The sequence below is a fragment of the Dendropsophus ebraccatus genome, chromosome 12 (genome assembly GCF_027789765.1).
Source record: "Dendropsophus ebraccatus isolate aDenEbr1 chromosome 12, aDenEbr1.pat, whole genome shotgun sequence".
Classification (NCBI taxonomy): Eukaryota; Metazoa; Chordata; class Amphibia; order Anura; family Hylidae; genus Dendropsophus; species Dendropsophus ebraccatus.
In genome coordinates this window covers 21680037-21688265 of record NC_091465.1, presented here as the reverse complement: position 1 = coordinate 21688265, position 8229 = coordinate 21680037, and the positions used below count along the sequence as shown (strand labels likewise).

At 44.0% G+C, this 8229-nt stretch overlaps 1 protein-coding gene across 1 annotated transcript in view; it reads left to right on the top strand.

Annotated features, from left to right (window-relative positions):
- The window catches only part of LOC138769164 (indolethylamine N-methyltransferase-like), a 43585-nt gene that overhangs the window by 5834 nt on the left and 29522 nt on the right, over positions 1-8229 (top strand). The gene's annotated exons all lie outside the window — the stretch shown is intronic.

Genomic DNA, 8229 nt, shown 5'->3' with positions numbered 1-8229 from the left:
AATATAAACCTCTTGCAAACAATGCTCGCTTGGTAAGGTAATAGCTAGTCGAGGCTTTTTCCTTGTTAGAGGCAATGTTGCTGACTAAAAATGATGTCACTTATGTGGGTGGGTTATGGAGCTTCCCGTGCTGCTAACTCCCTCCCTCCTCCCTCTCCCTCCATTATGTCTGCTGCCGGCCCATATCATATACACAGTACACAACTACTCCCATCATGTGGTCATAGTGTAAGCCTCAAATATTTAAAACATAACGTACTAGTGAATTCAACACCACAATCCGGAGGGGGGATGGGGGAGGGGGGAGTGAGTTAGCAGCACGGGCAGCTCGCTAACACAAACCATAAGTCACATCCTCGTTTCTCAGCAACATGTGATCAAACAAAGAAAATTCCTGGAAGAGACATTACACAAACATAGCGAATCAAACATAATTAGCGGTACATTGGCTACAATTGGAAATACATTGCATTATGTTTCACACAGACACATAGCCTAAGGGTACAAACACACACACCGTATACGCAGCCTATTTACTGCTGCGATACACAGCAAATACGCAACAAATACGCAGCAGATTAGATCTAAATAACTGAACACAGCATCAAATCTGCACCACCAAATCTGCTGCAGATCTGCTGCGTATTTGCTGCGTATCTGCTGCGTATACGGTGTGTGTGTTTGTACCCTAACACATATAAATGTATAGTGCGATTTAGAGCTAACCCTTATGGGCAAGCCATAGGAATTACACACATTCGTAGAGACGTGAACTACTATCAGCAAAGTATGGTGACCAAAGTAGTCACACAGGGCAATGGGTGGGGGCAAAAATCCATAATAAACATTTAGCTTCGTCATAAATAAAGATCATTCATGACTAACTTGTAATTGAGAAATTAGGAAGGAAAGAGCCTTTAACAACACATATATAAAATGAAGCAATGTAAAGTACCGGGACAGAATGTAAGCATTATTGAGAACAGATATCTGATATATTCGAAGACCAGACCTGTACATTTAATTTTGACACTAACTCTAAAAAATACATCAAGTTACTGTCACACACATCGCTTCTCAGACTCACAATGATAAGCCAAAAAGCGGTAAGCTGTTAGAACTCCACCTATGTCAACATTTATTAACTCATTAATTGCAAGGCGTTATCAAATACTTACTTCTAAGATTAGTCCATGAATGTCGATGAGTGATTTATCGATAACCATATCTGCCTCCATCGATTTGCCTTCACAGTTCTAAATAAGCTAATTGAGTGAATTGCTTTCACTCTTCGGATATGAACATACAGAAAATGGCGAAATAACCTTGGCATATACACATAGGAACAAAAAAAGATACATTTGTTTCTCAAAACAATCACGTGGCCCCCCTAGATGCAATTGTATCATGGCCAGTGAACCTGCTTCGTAGGAGTAAGTAGATTCAGTTTGTCAGAACTTTGTAAGCCGAGGAACAAAAATAGAAATATAATCCTCACTAGCAGTAGTGGATTATAATAGGGGCGTTTTGGGCGGCAGCCCGTGGCCCTGAGCTCCTGGGGGGCCCATGACCACCCAAAAAGACTTATACTTTCAATGGTGTACAGTCTCCTGGCTACACTTCTGCCATGATTTGCAAAAAATCACTGTTTTTTAATGGCAATTTTGCACAAATCAGGACATCATGACATTATCTATCCTGTACTATGAACGCCAGGCTAGTGCTTCCATAGTTACAGTGGGGTGGGGGGGGGGGGGGGGGGGTAAGGTAAGGTAAAGCCAAGGTAAAGTTAATCCGCCCCTGATCACTAGTCGTCTGTTTTTATTTATACTGGCCTGGAATCAATCAACTGCTGCCTCCTCCTCAAGTAGCCTCTCCTCAATAATACTGGCCTGGAATTGATCAACTGCTGCCTCCTGCTCCTGAAGTAGTCTGTTTTTAATAATACTGGCCTGGAATCGATCAACTGCTGCCTCCTCCTCATATAGCCTCTCCTCGATAATATTGGCCTGGAATCGATCAACTGCTGCCTGCTCCTCATCAAGTAGCCTCTCCTTGATAATCCTGGCCTGGAATCGATCAACTGCTGCCTCCTGCTCCTGAAGTAGTCTGTTTTTAATAATACTGACCTGGAATCGATCAACTGCTGGCTCCTCCTCAATTAGCCTCTCCTCGATAATACTGGCCTGGAATCAATCAACTGCTGCCTCCTCCTCCTTAATTAGCCTCTCCTCCATAATACTGGCCTGGAATCAATCAACTGCTGCCTCATCTTCCTCAAGTAGCCTCTCCTCCATAATACTGGGCTGGAATCGATCAACTGCTGCCTCCTCCTCAAGTAGCCTCTCCTCGATTTTACTGGCCTGGAATCAATCAACTGCTGCCTCCTCCTGCTGCTCAAGTAGTCTGTTTTTAAGTATGCTGGCCTGGAATCGATCAACTGCTGCCTCCTGCTCCTGAAGTAGTCTGTTTTTAATAATACTGGCCTGGAATCGATCAACTGCTGCCTCCTCCTCATCAAGTAGCCTCTCCTCGATAAGACTGGCCTGGAATCAATCAACTGCTGCCTCCTCCTCAAGTAGCCTCTTCTCAATAAAACTGGCCTGGAATCGATCAACTTCTGCCTCCTGCTCCTGAAGTAGTCTGTTTTTAATAATACTGGCCTGGAATCGATCAACTGCTGCCTCCTCCTCATATAGCCTCTCCTCGATAATACTGGCCTGGAATCGATCAACTGCTGCATGCTCCTCATCAAGTAGCCTCTCCTTGATAATCCTGGCCTGGAATCGATCAACTGCTGCCTCATCCTCCTCAAGTAGCCTCTCCTCAATAATACTGGCCTGGAATCGATCAACTGCTGCCTCCTGCTCCTGAAGTAGTCTGTTTTTAATAATACTGGCCTGGAATCGATCAACTGCTGCCTCCTCCTCATATAGCCTCTCCTCGATAATACTGGCCTGGAATCGATCAACTGCTGCATGCTCCTCATCAAGTATCCTCTCCTTGATAATCCTGGCCTGGAATCGATCAACTGCTGCCTCATCCTCCTCAAGTAGCCTCTCCTCTATAATACTGGCCTGGAATCAATCAACTGCTGCCTCCTCCTCATATAGCCTCTCCTCGATAATACTGGCCTGGAATCGATCAACTGCTGCATGCTCCTCATCAAGTAGCCTCTCCTTGATAATCCTGGCCTGGAATCGATCAACTGCTGCCTCATCTTCCTCAAGTAGCCTCTCCTCCATAATACTGGCCTGGAATCGATCAACTGCTGCCTCCTCCTCAAGTAGCCTCTCCTCAATAATACTGGACTGGAATCAATCAACTGCTGCCTCCTCCTGCTGCTCAACTTGTCTCTTTTCAACAATACTGGACTGAGAGGCGAGCAATCTACTGCTGCCTCCTCCTGGTTCTCGACTTGTCTCTTCTCAACAATACTGGCCTGGGTGCAATCAAGTGCTGCCGCATCCTCCTTGTAAAAATTTTTTTTCCAATATTCTTTTTCACTATTTTGCCACTTTGATTCACTATATTTTATTAATTTTATTCCTATTATTTATTTTTTTTCTCATTATTTTTGGAAAAAAATTTCCCCACTTTTTTTCATTGTAATATCAACTTCAACTAAACGAAACTATACCCTATCACACTCCCACTATTGTAGCTGCAATTATTCAGCCGTTAGAGCAAGGTTCGTTTTCGGTTCGGACCGATCCGAAATTCACGAAACTTCGCCGGATCGAACCGAACCGAACTTTTTAAAAGTTCATTCATCCCTATTCTTACCCAGAAGGTTGAAACGGCTGCTATCCTACCAGGCACCTTTGATCACAGCGACATCTACAGACACCATTGGAAACAGGCTCTACATCTATCTAACATGTTTTGGCATCGCTGGAAAGTATCTCCACATGCTTTAAAACCATAACAATTGGCAGTCTTCAAGACCTAATCTCCAAGAAGGTGACCTTTTTCTTTTAAAGGGGTTATCCAGCGCTACAAAAACATGGCCACTTTCTTACAGAAACAGCCCCACTCTTGTCTCCAGCTTGGGCAGGGTTTTGCTGCTTAGTTCCATTGAAGTGAATGGAGCTTAATTGCAAACCACACCTGAAGTGGAGGCAAGAGTCATGTTGTCTCTAAAAAAGAAAGTGGCCACGTTTATGTAGCACTGGATAACCCCTTTGACCCCTTAACAACACAGGGCGTATATTTACGCCCTGTGGTCGCCTCGGGGACTTCAGAGGGGGGCCACGGGGCGACCCCGCTCTGAACCGCCATAGTCGTGGGTGCGGCATGTAGCCCGGGACCGCGGCTATTAGTGGGCACGGTCCGATTGCTGTGCCCGCTAATCAGCATTTTAAATGCACCTGTCAGAAGAAGAAACTGCAATTAAAATGCTGGTGTCAGCATTGTGCAGTAACCTGGTCTGAATTGGGTCTGTTTTGCTTTTGTTTGACACACCCGCTTGCTTCTCAGCTTCCTGGCAATGCAGGAGTTAAGCTGAGAAGCTGTGGGACTTGATTACACAGCTGGTTGGTCTGTTTGATTGACGGGGTTCTCTGCCTGTCTGCAGCCTGGAGGATCAGAGCGCCGGTCCAATGAGGATCCGGACCGGGCTCTGGCTCAGCATAATACAAAGCTGATGCAGAGTTCCAGCGCTAGTTATTTAGGTTAACTCTTGGTTCCAGCTCCCCCGTATTTTCCTGCGAACCCCTTTTCTAATCCCTCTGTTTTACTCGACTTGTTATCTGACCTTCTGCCTGACTATTTGACGATCCCTTTGCCTTCTGATTTTGTACTGCGTTGCCTGTTTGGATTTGACCCGGCCTGTTTACCATTCTTTTATGTTTGTTCGTCCGTCTCGTTCTGTGTGCACTTTATCAGTGTAGGGAACATCTACGTGGTTGTCCACAGCCGCCTAGGGCCGATCCGGGAAAGCAGGCAGGGACATTGGGTGGGTTAAGACCTAGGGCCCACTGTCTTGTTGTGTCTGTATCACCCGATCCTGACAGTGGGCTGTTCACGTCCCTGGTATCTAGTGGGGTGGATCGCCCCCCGGGATGTTTTCCTGGAGGAAAGATCCACACATCCATTACCCGCTGGGGTCTGTGCCGTAATGGCGCTGATCCCGGCTCGCCACTCGATTGCTTTCGGCTGCAGCAGCCGAAAACAATCTAGTGCCTATCTTATTGATCTATGCTGTATAACAATCTCAATGAGAGATCAGTGTGCATATACTACAAGTCCCCCAGGGGGGCTTCTAGTACATGTGTTAAAAAAAAAAAAAGTGTTATTATTAATAAAAAGCCCCCTCCCCTAATAAAAGTGTGAAGCACCCCCCTTTTCCCATGTTATAAATAAAAATAAATAAATAAACATGTTTGTTATCGCCGTGTGCGTATTCGCCCGAACTATTAATTTATCAAATTCCTGATTTCGCACGGTAAACGGCGTAAGCGCAAAAAATCCCAAAGTGCAAAATTGTGCATTTTTGGTCGCATCAATTCCAGAAAAATTGTAATAAAAAGCGTTCAAAAAGTCGCATATGCGCAATCAAGGTATCGATAGAAAGAACACATCATGGCACAAAAAAATGAAACATCAGACAGCCCCATAGACCAAATGATAAAAGCGCTACAAGCATGGAAATAGAGCAATTTTAAGGAACATATATTTGTTATCAATGGTTTGAATTTTTTACAGGCCATAAGATAAAATTAAAGTTATACATGTTACATATTGTTGTAATGGTAACGACTTGAGGAACATGTATAACAAGTTAATTTTACCCCAGGGCGAACGGCGTAAAAACAAATACCCCCAAAATAAAAGAAATGCGTTTTTTTACCACAATTTTTTTTATTGTTGTTTTTTTTGTTTTGCAGTGTACGTTATGAAAAAAAGACAGCCTGTCATTGCAAAGTACAATTAGTGGCACAAAAAATAATGGCTCATGTGGGTTTCTGGGTGCAAAAATGCAAGTGCTATGGCCTTTTAAGCACAAGGAGGAAAAAAACGAAAGTGCAAAATTGCAAATTGGCTTTGTCCTTAAGGGGTTAATGGATAAAGAAACCCATTGGATTGAATGACCTATGGAGCTTATCACTAAAGTTGTTCCTAGCGAGATGGAAAGACTTGTGGAAGTGGAGGTCAAGGTGACTAAAGGAGGTTCAGTGAAAGTCTTCTATTCAATCAATGAACTTGTTTTTTTTTCTTTTAAAGAAAAAGGTCACATTGGTGACTGTGATACCATACTCAGCTTATGGCAGGGAGCTTACAACCATGAACTGTATCAGTGGGACACCTCACCTGTTGATTACAGTGAGGGTTGGTGGGGGCCTCCTGCTGAGGGTGGTAGAAGGTGGAAGTACTTGGTAGGACGCGGGTAGCCAGTTGCCAGATGTTAGGTCACGGTATTGGCACGAGGGGAGCTGACTAACCAGCGGGAACCTGACCATGCGGGGCCCGAGCAATTTTTCGTTGTCCCTAGTCAAGGCACCAATAACTAGACCAATGCCAGGATTCAGAAACAACGGTAGTTGTGTGTTTATTGTAACGGTGGTAACTAATAGCAACACTCTCTCTGGATGCAACCAGGATTAAGGCAGACTTGAATATAACTGTGAAATGGGTGATGCTGCAATAGGCTGTGATGATAGCTTTACTTGAAGCAAAGAGACTGAATAATGTGAGTAGTAGTGCTGAAGATATGATACTGGGCGGAATGGAGTTGAAATGAATACTTGCTGTTGATGATAATAGATGATGATGAGAATAGTGACTGAAGAATGACACCCAGATCTTTGTTAGAGATGAGAATCTTGGAGAACTTGAGAATAAGGAACCAGGTTCCGACTGGACTACTTCTGGTCAGAACTGGAGCAGCAGAGCACACGTCCTTCTCTCCTAACAGTGGAAAAAGGGCACACACAACCTTCCCTCTTGAAGGTAGAGGAAAGGACTACACAACCTCCTCCCTTGAATGTAGGGAGAAGACTGAGGTAAAGAGGAAATGACATGGTATCCCCAGCCAAAGCTTCACGGCTATTGGAGTTACTATGGCAGCAGGGGTACAGTCACGTGACTCACCAAGCCTATTGCATTATTACACCATTGGACCATAGGTATATGAATACACATGGGAAGTACCATACTTGAACACTGGGGGGGGGCGACATAATACCAACAGTTTGCAGTGGCCATTATGGTTTCCAGAACAGGAATAACTAGGACCCATACAAATAAGAACAAATCCGGACACCAATATACACTTTTGAGAGAACTTAGAGAAAACCTCTGTTCTGGGACACTGCATACCTCCCTACTAAGAATGAGCCGACCTCGGCGAATCTGAAGTTGAAGTATATGTGAAACATGGTTGACCAAGACAATAAGACAAAAGGAAGGCATGTGGGTGTGAGTGTATGTGTGTTTCCCACGCTCAAGGCACAGGTGATGAGAAGAAATGTGAAGAGAGAGAAAAACCCTAGTGGCAGAACTTCACCTAGGGGTGCCTAACGTACTCTGGCGACCAGGTAGCTAGTGTGTGAACCATCTGACATGGAAGTCAGAACTACTCAACTGCTGGCGGGCGACCCTCAAATTCCAGGCAGTTTAGACAGTAGGTTTTCAATTAAATAAGTTACCCTAGTGGAAAAAGAACATGTGAAGACGTGTGTTAGACCTTGGGTGCATTGACAAATGTGTGTATGGAGTGATTTGGACACCTGGAAGAGAGAAAGAAGAAAATAATAAACACAAGCATACATTTGGGATCCCTCATACATACCAGTCAATCGTACATCACAATTATTCAATAGGCCAGACCCACGAAAGGTGCCAAAGGTGCAGTATGTATGGACAAGTGTAAGTGTTGAGTGGGACTATGTGTAACAACTACGGTGTGGTGGGACAAAACAGGGATGGACAAACAATGGAAACAATAGGAAGGGAACGCAGAAGACAAAATACTGTGAGGTCCTGAAGAACACTGTCTCAAAGGAATCTCTCCAGTTGAGAATACAATAACACAATATATGAGGAAAATATAATACTCTTTAGGAAATACACTCTTTGAAAAATAGACTTTCTCTGATATAAACGTGCTTCTTACTCAGAGGAGGAGGAAAAATATACAACTCTGATATGAAAATAAACTCTGACTATTGAAGTGCAATACTAGAGTGCAATAATAGACCTTTATAACCATATACTCATGGAAGTGCT